Here is a 15,811-nt window from a genome sequence, read left to right on the forward strand (position 1 = left end):
TTAAGCTGCTAAGATCAAAGATCAAAAGAGAGGTTAGCCATTAGTGTTCATAATCAATATTCAAATCAAATGTGAAAAGGTAAATTGGTCATAATGCAACTAAGATGTCAATAATGCAAAAATTAATAAACATGAAGCAAATAAAGATCAAACCAAATAAATAAAAAATTCAAACATTCAACAATAGTTAAACAATTCAAAAACAAAAAAATGTTTTAACAATCCAAGTTTTAAGTTTTAATCCCAAATACAATCAAAATAAAATAAGTCTAGTCATCTATAGAAGGATCGGGAGGCAGAGGAGGAAATCGGTCTTGCATCTCAAGAGAGAGAGAGCATCCATGCGTGCAAGCATCTCCCTTTGAAACTCCATCTGACGAGCTTCCAAAGTGTCTAAGCGTTGATTTACTGCTTTGTGAGTAGCGGTCAAGTGGGATTCGATGGAAGCGTACTGTAGATCAAATGTCTCCAAAAATGAACGAAAATATGGAGGCATTTGATCCTCCTGTGGAGTTGGTTCCGGTGCAGACTCATCATCGGGTACGTGATCATCGATGTCTTACATAAGCTTTTGAAATTCAGGATCATCGTCAGTAGCCAGAGCCGGAGGAGGAGGAGCACGAGAGGAGCTAGGAGCAACTCATGAGGAACTAGCTCCCGGAGTTTGCTTACCGGGTCTAAAAACCCATTGACCGATTACCTCGTCTTAATACAATACATCCACTATAAATCCCTAGCACGAAGAGTGGAGTACCTACCCGCGGATGGTCGAAACCACTACGAGATCATTAAATGAAGAAAACGATCGTGATGAGATTGAAGGGTACTAACACTAGCGTTTGGGAGATATGGATATTCCACAGTTTCTTTTTCGTCATATACACCATTGTCATCTAACCCAAATTTTGAAGCTATAGTTACGGAATCAATAAGAATATATTGTCCTAAAAGCTAGGATCTAATTCCTATAGTTCCACATTGAGTTTCATTTTGAATACAGACCGCATTAGAATATAAAATGCGGACTAATTGATGAAAGACGACAGGTCTAAGAGAAAACAGTTTATCAAACTTCCATGTTCTAAGAATCGGGAGGTATTCAAATTTAAAGTCTATCATGGCTTGTAGAGATGGAATACGTTCTTCCCTAATTCTATAAGATTGGAAAGAATCCATGTACCTATGGTACAATTCTTCTCTTCGACGTTCAGGCATATTAAAACATGTACTAATTATGGTCTTTTGAGGATTGTTTGGATTTTGTGGTGGAGGAACGGGAGGACGATTTTGGTTTGACCGACTCAAAGAGGACCTAGGACGTTTGGGATTTGACATGATTCAAAGATCGAAAAAAGGAAAGAAATATATAACCTGCAAATTGAAAAACATGTATGCACAATAATCAATCCCAAAACTCAATTGAGTCTGCAATAATCAAGGTTCTCTAAAACAATCCTAATGGGCAAAGTTTTGAAAACTATTTGAAAATATCATTGGAAATATTTCAATACATATAGTTTTCATAAAAACAATATAATGAAGTCAAAAACATCAATGATTTTCGAAAATAATTTTTTTTAATTTCGAATTTCAAAGAAAATTTTGAAAAATTATGTGTTTTTGGTGAAATTTGTTATAAAATCTAGTTTAGAATCATCATATAACCAATGCCCGATATAATGTTCATCCTAGAACTAATCAAAACTATTCCTAAGATCGAAAATTGATAAAATGAATTTTTAGAAAAGTTTACCTTGAATTTTTGGATTGAGAGGGATGTATTGATGTTTTGCACGAATTAATGATTGAAACAGGATTAGGAGTTGAAAAGCTCAAAGATTCCGATCAAAAACCAAGGATTTGGAGCAATTTTGAGAGTAGGAAAGAGAGAGGAGGCGAACGGCTAAGAGAGTTAAGTTTTAGGTTTTGAAACAAATGAGAAAATAAGCCTTTTTAACCTAAAACCCGAAGGATGCATCGATGCATGACCCTGTGCATCGATGCACATTCAAGACTTGCATCGGTGTATCAACAAGATGAATCGATGCACATTCAAAGGGATGCATCGATGCACGGTTAAGTGAATCGATGCATTAAGCACAAAAATGTCAAAAATCCGTTTTAAACACTCAAAATGCTATATTAATTAGCTCTAGTGGTTTTGGTAACTCATATATTGAAAATTAATCATGTTCAGTCAATCAAATTATTCCTTAAACTACATTTGAACATAAAATTAATTTTCACCAAATAGCATAAACTCCCCCTAACTAATAGCATAGAATGCAATCAAAAATTATTATTATAAGCTTTTTTCATTTATTCTTAAAAGTGCTAAAATTATTTTAAACACTAAGTGAAGATAGTTTGGTTAAACCTAATTCTCTCCTAAGTGTCCAAAATCTTTCCTTGTCTAAAGGCTTTGTAAAAATATCCGCTAATTGGTGCAAAGTATCAACAAATTCTAGAACTATATCTTCCTTAGCGACATGGTCTCTAATGAAGTGATGTCTTATTTCAATATGCTTAGTTCTAGAGTGTTGGATGGGATTTTTAGTGAGACAAATAGCACTAGTATTGTCGCACTTGATAGGAATAGTACCTACTTCAATTCCATAATAAAAAAGTTGTTGCTTCATCCATAAAACTTGTGCACAACAACTACCGGCTGAAATGTATTCCGCTTCAATGGTAGATAATGCAACACAATTTTTTTCTTTTAAAACCAAGAAATCAACATATTTCCAAGGAATTGGCAAGTACCGAAGGTGCTTTTCCTATCTAATTTGCATCCTCCATAATCCGCATCAGAAAAGGCATGCAAGCTAAAGCTAGAGTCTCTAGGATACCAAAGTCCTAAACTATGAGTGTCCTTAAGGTATCTAAAGATTCTCTTAATAGCTAGAAAATGTGATTCCTTAGGGCATGATTGAAATCTAGCACATAAGCAAACATTAAACATAATGGCTGGTCTACTTGCAGTTAGATAAAGTAAAGATCCAATCATTGACCTATATAATTTAACATCTACACATTTACCTCCTTCATCTAAGTCAAGCTTTGTTAAAGAGCTCATTAGAGTGTCATGAGGTTTGCCATTTTCCAGTCCAAACTTCTTGAGCATATCTTTGACGTACTTAGCTTGATTGATGAAGATGCATCTTTTCTTTGCTTGATTTGGAGTCCCAAGAAAAATGAGAGCTCCCCCATCATGCTCATTTTGAATTCACTTTGCATTAGCTTAGAAAATTCTTGGCAAAGAATATCATTAGTAGAACCAAATATTATATCATCAACATAAATTTGAACTACTAATAAATCTTTACCTCTATGCTTTAAAAACAATGTAGTGTCAACCTTCCCTTTTGAAAAACCTTTTTCAATTAGAAAGTTTGACAATCTTTCATACCAAGCTCTTGGAGCTTGTTTTAAACCATAAAGTGCTTTTGTCAATTTAAAAAAATTATTTAGAAATTTTGAATCTTCAAAACCTGGATGTTGTTCCACATACACTTCTTATTTTATAAAACCATTTAAAATGCACTTTTAACATCCATTTGATACAATTTAAATTCATAAAAACATGCAAATGCTAATAACATTCTAATTGCTTCCATCTTAGCTACGGGAGCGTATGTTTCATCATAGTCTATGCCCTCTTCTTGAGTATACCCTTGAGCAACAAGTCTAGCCTTGTTTCTCACTATATTACCACTCTCATCAAGCTTATTCCTAAACACCCATCTAGTACCCACAGTAGATTTATTACTAGGCCTTTCAACTAATGTCCATACTTTACTTCTCTCAAATTGATTTAACTCTTCTTGCAAGCCATAATCCAATGTTCATCATTTAATGCTTCTTTAATATTCTTAGGCTCTATGCATGAGATAAATGCAACATAATTAAAAATATTTCTAAGAGAAGATTGAGTTGTTACTCCTTTGGATGGATCACCTATGATTTCACCATCCTTGACATAGTTGTACTCTCTTGGGTAAGATACTTCCCTTTCTTCAATGGTTGGATTCTCGAGAGGATCATGAGTTTTCTCATCTTTCGTTTCTTCCTTTGATGATGATTCTCCAACGTCATGTCTAACGTCATTTGTATTTATAATACCTACATCATCATTCAAACAAGAATCCTTCCTCGGAAGGAGATTATCATCGAAAACAACATGTATAGACTCTTCTACAACTAAAGTTCTTTTATTAAATACTCGATAAGCTTTAGAAGTTAAGGAATAACCCAGAAAAATTCCTTCATCACTTTTAGCATCAAATTTTCCAAGACTGTCTTTACCGTTGTTTAAAACAAAACATTTACATCCAAAAGGATGAAAATAGCTAATGTTAGGCTTTTTATTTTTGATAATTTCATATCGAGTTTTCTTTAAAATAGGCCTAATTATTACTCGATTAATAACATAACAAGCGGTATTTGTGGCTTCCGCCTAAAAATATTTTGCCAAATTGTTTTCACAAAGCATGGTTCTAGCCATTTCTTCTAAAGTTCGATTTTTCCTCTCAACAACTCTATTTTGTTGAGGGGTTCTAGGTGCTAAAAAATTATGGCTAATACCGTTAGAATCAAAAAATTCATTAAATCCAAGGTTTTCAAATTCAGTTCCATGATCACTCCTAACACTAGTTATAGAGTAACCTTTTTCATTTTGTATTACTTTTGAAAACGTGATGAATTTTTCTAATGCTTCATCTTTAGTACTTAAAAATAGAACCCAAGTATATCTAGAATAGTCATCTACCAAGACAAATGCATATTGTTTTCCACCCAAGCTAGTAGTCCTAGTTGGCCCAAAAAGATCCATATGGATCAATTAAATACTCTACTAGTTGATACATCATTAATGGATTTAAAAGAAACTCGCTTTTGTTTTCCTTTAGCACGAGCATCACAGATTTTATCATTATCAAATTTTAGTTTAGGCAACCCTCGAACTAAATCACCTTGAATTAGCCATTGCAAAACACTCATACTAGCATGTCCTAGTCTCCTATGCCATAACCAACTATCATGCTCATCCTTAGCAACTAGGCATAAATTAGTCATATCAATAGAGTCTAAATGCACCATGTATATGTTTCATATTCTATGACCAACAAGCATAATTCGATTAGATGCAATGTCAATAACTTTACAACCATTGGTTTCAAACATGACATTGAATCCTTTATCACATAATTGACTAATACTTAAGAGATTATGCTTTAATCCATTCACATATAAAACATTTTTAATTTTTATGGAAGAGGTATTACCTATAGTACCTATACCTTCGATGTGACCTTTTGAATTATCATTAAAAGTCACTTCTCCTCCATTTTTGGCTTTAAGTTCTATGAACCGGTTTTTGTCTCCGGTCATGTGTCTTGAGCATCCACTATAAAGGTACCATGAGTTTGAATTTATTTCTCGTGCCTTGTAGCAATGCTCCTTTCCCTACAAACATAGATTAATTTCTAATTTTTGGTACCCAAATTCTTTTAGGTCCATATTCATTAGTTTCCAAAATCCTAGTCCCCTTAGGTATCCATTTGTGTAGGATATCCTTATCTTTAGTAGTAATGAGCTCTTTAGGAACCCATATACTTCTAAAGATTTTTCTATTAGAGGTTCTTCGGGGACCTCTATGATTGTAGTTTTTAAAACTTTTTCTAATAAAGTTAGATTTTGAATTTTCTCCATTTTCAAAACGTTTTGTTCCAAATTTATCAAAAGAAGTTTTAAGATCATCAATTTTATTTTGATGATCATCATTGACCTTTGAAAGTAAATTTTGCAAATCCAAAATTTTCTTTTCAAACTCTTATAGTTAGATTTGCAAATCATTGATTTTACTTTCAAGATCGTTGTTGGTTTTGGATATGAGTTTATTTTCATTTTTCAATTTTGAAACATCATTTTTATATTTTAAAAACAATTTCTCATAATCCGAAGCCAACCCATTATATTCCTCAAATAGCTCATCATAATCATCAAATTCAGATGAGTTAGAGGTTACCTTAGAATCTTCCCCGAATGCCATCAAGCACAAGTTTGCTACTTTTTGTTCCTCTTCATCTGAACACTCTTCATCGCTCCATGTAGCCATATGAGCCTTGTGCTTATTTTTTTATTGACCCTTTCTTTTCAATTATGGGCAATCATATTTGACATGCCCTGGTTTTTTGCATTCATAACAAATGATAGGGTCCTTCTCTTTTGGTTCATTTTTTAGGCCTTCATTTCGTTTGAATTTTCTTCCTCATTAAGGTCTCATCATTTTTCTGAACCGTTTAGCAAACAATACCATTTCCTCGTCATCTTCATTCGAATCACTCTCATCTTTTATGGATTTGAGAGCAACTCTAATATTTTTCTTCTTCTCCTTCTCCATTGGTGTCTCGTCAATCTTATTGAGGTCCACCTCATCTTTAAGCATCATTTCATGAGTGAGGAGGGAACCGATTAGCTCTTCAAGAGTTAAGGACTTTAGGTTCATAGCCTCGATGATTGTAGTCTTCTTGGTTTGCCATGATTTTGGAAGTGAGTAAACTAACTTTCTCACAAGCTTTTTGTTTGGTATGATCTCTCCATATGATTTGAGACCATTGACAATCGTTGAGAATCTATCCGTCATAGCTTTGATATCTTCATTTGGTTTCATACTGGAATTTTCATAGCTATGTGTTAGAAGGCTAATTTTAGATTCTTTTACCTCGTCGGTGCCTTCATGAGTGACTTGTAGTTTATCCCATATTTCTTTGGTGGTTGTACAAGATGAAACTCTTCCATATTCGTCTGGTCTAAGAGCACAAAATATGATATGGATGGCTTTGGAGTTGAGCTGGAAAATTCTTGTCTCTCCTTCACTCCACAATCTTGGATGAGTGAGAGGCTTGATATATCAATCTTCTACAACATTCCATGCTCCCATGTCACTAGCTTGAATAAAATACATCATCCTATTCTTCCAATAGGCATAGTTATCCCCATTGAAGAAATGAGGCTTGTTGACGGGCATCGAATCAAGACCGGAGTCGACGTTTGAAGTGGAGGCCATTGATGACTTTGATTATCGATGTAACTCTTCCCGAATCGACTCAAGAGGCGATTAAACCTTCAAATGAGTTAGGCTCTGATACCAATTTTTGAGTTAATCGATCAACAAAATTGGCCAAGAGGGAGTGAATTGGCAAATAAAAATATGGTGGAAGCTTTTGCAGAAAATTGAAAAGATTTGCACAACGATTTAAAGTGGTTCGACTTTCTCAACCAAAGTCTACGTCCACTATCTTAGCCATCCACACTAAGGATTTTCCAACAAATTCATTAATTTGTTCTTTCTTTTGAGGCCAAAGAGATAACCTTACAACACCCTCAAGAATATACCCCAATTCTTGAGAACACTCTTTCTCAAAGAGAATATTACAAATTTGCAAACTTACAAGGAAATCCTCACAAGGTAGATTGTTTGCACAATTCTAGAACAAAGAAAAGAACACTAAAAAATGAATACAATTGAGTACAAGTAGTGTTCTTGAAAGCAAAATGAATATTGAATGAAAAATAGGCTTGAAATGCTTAAACTTGAGGTTTGATGCTTTCTCATTGATTCTCTCTTGATTCTAGTTGCTTGTTGTTTCTTGTTCTTGATCAATTGCTTCTAAGCTTGTTTAAATACACCTTCAATTGATTCTGAATGTTGGGGATGATTAGAGCCGTTTGAGTGTGAAAACAATTAATATTAGTGGTTGGGAGCGTCTCATGCATAGATGCATACCCTAGGTGCATCGGTGCATCAAGTGTAAAATTCAAATATTTTGACCATTGGACTCTCAGTGCATCGGTGCACTAAGAGTGCATCGAATGCATAAAATGCATTCGATGTTTTGAAATAGCCTGAGTGCATCGATGCATGGTCTTGTGCATCGATGCATCAAATGCACTAAGTGCATCGATGCATAAAATGCATTCGATGTTCAATTAATTCCATGGTTCATCGATGCATGGATTGGTGCATCACTTTGAAAATTTGATTTTAGGCTTGATTTTGGTTCAAAATACTTTGTGAAAATTGTTTCAAAAATAGTTTAAGTATAAAACACAATTTTACACATTTAGTAAGGTTTGAAATGATCTTGGAAGACTTGGAGTAATAATTTGATATTCGATTATTTGAATCGAATATACTTTAGAAAATTATTTGTAAAATCTTAAAATTCATTTAAACTTAGTTTGTTATGTCGAAATATCAAAATGTTTTCAACACCAAAAGATATCTTACTTTGGTTTGTGCTTGAGCCCATTAAGGGTTAAAAAGTGTATTTTTGAAGTGAGGTTGAAAGTAGGAGGACTAGGAGTGTAATTAAACCCTAAACTATTTTAAAAGTTGATTTTCATTAAAAGAGGATGATGTAAACAAGTCGGGCTTCTCTTTTTCTTCACCTATCTTTGTCTTCTTCTTATTCCTCTTATTCTTCATTTCATCTATTGTAGATGCTTGCAAATGAAGCACCTTTATATCCATATCTTCATAGTCCGAATTTGTGAAAGTAAGCTTTGAAGTCACCCTCCTAGAGCTTTAAATCAAGTATCAACCTTAGAGTTTGGTTATAGTTGTAATAACCCAAAATTTTAGTTAGTGACCAAAATGTAAATTTTGAAATTTTAACAGCTAAAGTATAACTTTTGGAAAGTTTACATATCAAATATGTAATTTTAAAAAGTTAAATATTTTCCCATAAATGAATAATTTATTTCAAAATTTATGTTTATGTGGGAATCCGAATTTTGATTCAGGATTTGTATTAAAAGTTATAAAGTAGTAAATTCCACAAAGAATTCGGATAATTGAATCAATCCGGAATTTCAATAAAATATAAAGGAAGTTAAAGAAGGGTTCAAAATATTATTTCCATAATTAATAACAATAAAATATAAAGGAAGTTAAAGAAGGGTTCAAAATATTATTTCCATAATTAATAACAATAAAATTTATCATGGATCAATGTAATTAAGGTTGATTTTTCAAAGTTAAGTTAAAATTGTGAATTTTAGTGACTAAATTACAATTTTCAAAAATCGCAAGAGTAAACATGGAAAATCAGAATTATGATATTTTTGTTATGGATATGATGATTTAAGGGATGATGTTATGGTGTGGCAAATTTGTAGTTATGAAAATTCATTTTTATCGCAGCAGTCAAATCTGTTTGTATCTACCTTTGGTTCAAATTTTTTGGATGAAGTTTTAAGTTGTCCTTATATGGTTTTATATGATCCTCAATGGCTAATTTCTCAATGATTATAGGCAAATATCTCAATTATATGTTTAATTTATGATTTCTTATTGTAAACATCTATTGTAATTTTAAATATTTTAAATATTTTTAATAAAAATTAGCTATTTCTATTTAAGAAGTTGCCTCAAATTATTTTTTAACTTTTAAATTGGTACACTACGACTGGATTTTTTAGATTTTTCAAAAAGATCAATTTGAATTTAGGAGCAGTTTGGTATACCTTTTGAAAAGTGACTTTTTAACATGATTTAGAAACGAACTTTTAAAAAGTGTTGTAAAAAAGTATAGTTTATAGTTTAACTATTTGGGATTGGTGTTAAAAAGTAAGTTTAAAAAGATAAAATGTTCATTATAGACATTATGTTATAAATTAAAAAAATAATATTTAAATTATATTTACACTTATATATCAATCATATCAATTTAAGGTAAAAAACTAGAAATAAAAATATAATTATAACAAAAATATATTTTATAATAACTCACTATTAATATTTTAATATATAAACCATAAATGTTATTTACTTTTAAGTAATTAAAATAAATTATTAAGTGATAAATTATTTTTTAAGGGTGTTAGAACTAAATTATTAAAATAAAATGTAAACACATAATTGAGGGGAGTCCATGCATTAGTAAGGGTAAAGCTTCCAAACGTAAAGTTAAAATTCAAAAAGCTAAAAAACCTAACTTTTGCAGTTGATTTGAAACCACCGTTTTCACCATAATATTTTTGATTTCATTTTTTTACCCATTTGACATTGATTTTGTGGTCAAAACAAACTCTTTTTTAGCTAAAAGTGATTTTGGAAAGCCACCCAAACGGGGCCTTAATTTGGTTCTTAATTTTTATATTAATTTTATGTATTTATTTTTCTAATTTATTTTTAATAAAATAGTTTGTTTTTATCAATTTTGACCGTATTTGATAAATTTTTAAGTTTTTAATAAATATTTTAAAAATAAATATTTTTAAATAATAATTTAATAAAAACAATGTAAACTAAGTACAAAATTCAATTACTAATGGATTATCCTTAACAATATATTATATTATTTGTAGTGTAACACCCCGATTTACGGTTTGGTAGTATCGAGTAAAACTCGAGTGAGTTATAAATAGACCAATAAACCCATTAGGAGTGGTAGGCCAAAAGATAGCTTGTTTTGGTTTGTGCTTGAGCCCATTAAGGTTTAAAAAGTGTATTTTTGAAGTGAGGTTGAAACGTGGAAGACTAGGAGTGTAATTAAACCCTAAACTATTTTAAAAGTTGATTTTCATTAAAAGAGGATGATGTAAACGTGCCAGGCTTCTCTTTTTCTTCACCCATCTTTGTCTTCTTCTTATTCCTCTTATTCTTCATTTCCTCTCTTGTAGATGCTTACAAAGGAAGAACCTTTATATCCATATCTTCATAGTCCGAATTTGTGAAAGTAAGCTTTGAAATCACCCTCCTAGAGCTTTAAATCAAGTATCAACCTTAGAGTTTGGTCATAGTTGTAATAACCTAAAATTTTAGTTAGTGACGAAAATGTAAATTTTGAAATTTTAATAGCTAAAGTATAAATTTTAGAAAGTTTATGGATCAAATAAGTAATTTTAAAAAGTTATATATTTTTTCCATTAAATGAATAATTTATTTCAAAAATTATGTTTATGTGGGAATCAGAATTTTGATTCAGGATTTGTATAAAAATTATAAAGTAGTAAATTCCACAAAGAATTCAGATAATCGAATCAAACCAGAATTTCAATAAATTATAAAGGAATATAAAGAAGGGTTAGAAATATTATTTCCACAATTTATAACAATAAAATTTATCATGGATCAATGTAATTAAGGTTGGTTTTTCAAAGTTAAGTCAAAATTGTGAATTTTAGTGACTAAATTACAATTTTCAAAACTCGCAAGAGTACACATGGAAAATCATAATTATGATATTCTTGTTATGGATATGATTATTTAAGGGATGATGTTATGGTGTGGTGAATTTGTAGTTATGAAAATTCATTTTTATCGTAGAAATCAAATCTGTTTCTATCTACCTTTGGTTCAATTTTTTTGGATGAAGTTTTAAGTTGTCCTTATATGGTTTTATATGATCCTCAATGGCTAATTTCTTAATGATTATAGGCAAATATCTCAATTATATGTTTAATTTACGATTTCTTATTGTAAACATCTATTGTAATTTTAAATATTTTTCATTTTTTAAATAAAATTAGTTATTTCTATTTAAGAAGAAGTTGCCTCAACTTATTTTTTAACGTTTTAAATTGGTACACTACGACTGAATTTTTTAGATTTTTCAAAATGATCAATTTGAATTTAGGAGCAGTTTGGTATACCTTTTGAAAAGTGACTTTTCAACATGATTTAGAAACCAACTTTTAAAAAGTGTTGTACAAAAGTATAGTTTAGAGTTTAACTATTTGGGATTGGTGTTAAAAAGTAAGTTTAAAAAGATAAAATATTCATTATAGACATTATGTTATAAATTAAAAATATAATATTTAAATTATATTTATACTTATATATCAATCATATCAACTTAAAGTAAAAATAAAAATAAAAATATAATTATAATAAAAATATATATTTTATAATAACTCACTATTAATATTTTAATATATAAACCATTGATTTTCATTTTTTACCCATTTGACATTGATTTTGTGGACAAAACGGACTTTTTAGCTAAAAGTGATTTTGGAAAGCCACCCAAACGGGGCCTTAATTTGGTTCTTAATTTTTATATTAATTTTAGGTATTTATTTTTCTAATTTATTTTTGATAGAATAATTTTTTTTTATCAATTTTGACATTATTTGATAAATTTTTAAGTTTTTAATAAATATTTTTCAAGGAATATTTTTAAATAATAATTTAATAAAAAAATGTAAACTAAGTACGAAATTCAGTTACTAATGGATTATCCTTAACAATATATTATATTATGTGTAGTGTAACACCCCGATTTACTCTTTGGTAGTATCAAGTAAAATTTGAGTGAGTTATAAATAGACCAATAAACCCATTAGGACTGGTAGGCCAAAAGATAGCTTGTTTTGGTTTGTGCTTGAGTCCATTAAGGCTTAAAAAGTGTATTTTTTAAGTGAGGTTGAAAGGAGGAGGACTAGGAGTGTAATTAAACCCTAAAATATTCTAAAAGTTGATTTTTATTAAAAGAGGATGATGTAAACGTGCAAGGCTTCTCTTTTTCTTCACCCATCTTTATCTTCTTCTTATTCCTCTTATTCTTCATTTCCTCTCTTGTAGATGCTTGCAAAGGAAGAACCTTTATATACATATCTTCATAGTCCGAATTTGTGAAAGTAAGCTTTGAAATCACCCTCCTAGGGCTTTAAATGAAGATATCAACCTTAGAGTTTGGTCATGGTGGTCATAGTTGTAATAACCCAAAATTTTAGTTAGTGACCAAAATGTAAATTCTGAAATTTTAATAGCTAAAGTATAAATTTTGAAAAGTTTATAGATCAAATAAATAATTTTAAAAAGTTATATATTTTTGCCCATAAATGAATAATTTATTTCAAAATTTATGTTTATGTGGGAATCAGAATTTTGATTCAGTATTTGTATTAAAAGTTATAAAGTAGTAAATTCCACAAAGAATTCGGATAATCGAATCAAACCGGAATTTCAATAAAATATAAAGGAACATAAATAAGGGTTAGAAATATTATTTCCATAATTTATAACAATAAAATTTATCATGGATCAATGTAATTAAGGTTGGTTTTTCAAAGTTAAGTCAAATTGTGAATTTTAGTGACTAAATTACAATTTTCAAAAAATCGCAAGAGTAAACATGGAAAATGAGAATTATGATATTTTTGTTATGGATATGATGATTTAAGTGATGATGTTATGGTGTGGCAAATTTGTAGTTAAGAAAATTCATTTTTATCGTAGCAGTCAAATCTTTTTGTATCTACCTTTGGTTCAAATTTTTTGGATGAAGTTTTAAGTTGTCCTTATATGGTTTTATATGATCATCAATGGCTAATTCCTTAATGATTATAGGCAAATATCTCAATTATATGTTTAATTTACTATTTCTTATTGTAAACATCTATTGTAATTTTAAATATTTTTAATTTTTTAATAAAATTAGCTATTTCTATTTAAGAAGTTGCTTCAACGTATTTTTTAACTTTTAAATTGGTACACTACGACTGAATTTTTTAGATTTTTCAAAATGATCAATTTGAATTTAGGAGTAGTTTGGTATATCTTTTGAAAAGTAACTTTTCAACATGATTTAGAAACGAACTTTTAAAAAGTGTTGTACAAAAGTATAGTTCAGAGTTTAACTATTTGGGATTGGTGTTAAAAAGTAAGTTTAAAAAGATAAAATGTTCATTATAGACATTATGTTATAAATTAAAAATATAATATTTAAATTATATTTACACTTATATATCAATCATATCAATTTAAAGTAAATATAAAAATAAAAATATAATTATAATAAAAATATATATTTTATAATAACTCACTATTAATATTTTAATATATAAACCATAAATTGTATTTAATTTAAAGTAACTAAAATAAATTATTAAGTGATAAATTATTTTTTAAGGGTTTTAGTATTAAATTATTAAAATAAAATGTAAACACATACTTGAGGATAGTCCATACATAAGTAAGGGTAAAGCTTCCAAACATAAAGTTGAAATTCAAAAAGCTAAAAATCCTAACTTTTGCAGTTGATTTGTATTTATTTTTGATAGAATAATTTTTTTTTATCAATTTTGACCTTATTTGATAAATTTTTAAGTTTTTAATAAATATTTTAAAAAGAAATATTTTTAAATAATAATTTAATAAAACAAATGTAAACTAAGTATGAAATTCAATTACTAATGGATTATCCTTAACAATATATTATATTATTTGTAATGTAACACCCCGATTTACTGTTTGGTAGTATCGGGTAAAACTCGAGTGAGTTTTAAATAGACCAATAAACCCATTAGGAGTTATAGGCCAAAAGATAGCTTGTTTTGGTTTGTGCTTGAGCCCATTAAGGCTTAAAAAGTGTATTTTTGAAGTGAGGTTGAAAGGAGGAGGACTAGGAGTGTAATTAAACCCTAAAATATTTTAAAAGTTGATTTTCATTAAAAGAGGATGATGTAAACGTGCCAGGCTTCTCTTTTTCTTCACCCGTCTTTGTCTTCTTCTTATTCCTCTTATTCCTCATTTCCTCTCTTGTAGATGCTTGCAAAGGAAGAACCTTTATATCCATATCTTCATAGTCCGAATTTGTGAAAGTAAGCTTTGAAATCACCCTCCTAGAGCTTTAAATCAAGTATCAACCTTAGAGTTTGGTCATAGTTGTAATAACCTAAAATTTTAGTTAGTGACCAAAATGAAATTTTTAAAATTTTAATAGCTAAAGTATAAATTTGGAAAGTTTACGGATCAAATAAGTAATTTTAAAAAGTTATATATTTTTTCCCATAAATGAATAATTTATTTCAAAATTTATGTTTATGTGGGAATCAGAATTTTGATTCAGGATTTGTATTAAAAGTTATAAAGTAGTAAATTCCACAAAGAATTCAGATAATCGAATCAAACCAGAATTTCAATAAATTATAAAGGAACATAAATAAGGGTTAGAAATATTATTTCCATAATTTATAACAATAAAATTTATCATGGATCAATGTAATTAAGGTTGGTTTTTCAAAGTTAAGTCAAATTGTGAATTTTAGTGACTAAATTACAATTTTCAAAAAATCGCAAGAGTAAACATGGAAAATGAGAATTATGATATTTTTGTTATGGATATGATGATTTAAGTGATGATGTTATGGTGTGGCAAATTTGTAGTTAAGAAAATTCATTTTTATCGTAGCAGTCAAATCTTTTTGTATCTACCTTTGGTTCAAATTTTTTGGATGAAGTTTTAAGTTGTCCTTATATGGTTTTATATGATCATCAATGGCTAATTCCTTAATGATTATAGGCAAATATCTCAATTATATGTTTAATTTACTATTTCTTATTGTAAACATCTATTGTAATTTTAAATATTTTTAATTTTTTAATAAAATTAGCTATTTCTATTTAAGAAGAAGTTGCTTCAACGTATTTTTTAACTTTTAAATTGGTACACTACGACTGAATTTTTTAGATTTTTCAAAATGATCAATTTGAATTTAGGAGTAGTTTGGTATATCTTTTGAAAAGTAACTTTTCAACATGATTTAGAAACGAACTTTTAAAAAGTGTTGTACAAAAGTATAGTTCAGAGTTTAACTATTTGGGATTGGTGTTAAAAAGTAAGTTTAAAAAGATAAAATGTTCATTATAGACATTATGTTATAAATTAAAAATATAATATTTAAATTATATTTACACTTATATATCAATCATATCAATTTAAAGTAAAAATAAAAATAAAAATATAATTATAATAAAAATATATATTTTGTAATAACTCACTATTAATATTTTAATATATAA

Source organism: Hibiscus syriacus, unplaced genomic scaffold, assembly GCF_006381635.1.
Source record: "Hibiscus syriacus cultivar Baekdansim isolate YM2019G1 unplaced genomic scaffold, ASM638163v2 tig00110345_pilon, whole genome shotgun sequence".
NCBI classification, from domain to species: Eukaryota; Viridiplantae; Streptophyta; class Magnoliopsida; order Malvales; family Malvaceae; genus Hibiscus; species Hibiscus syriacus.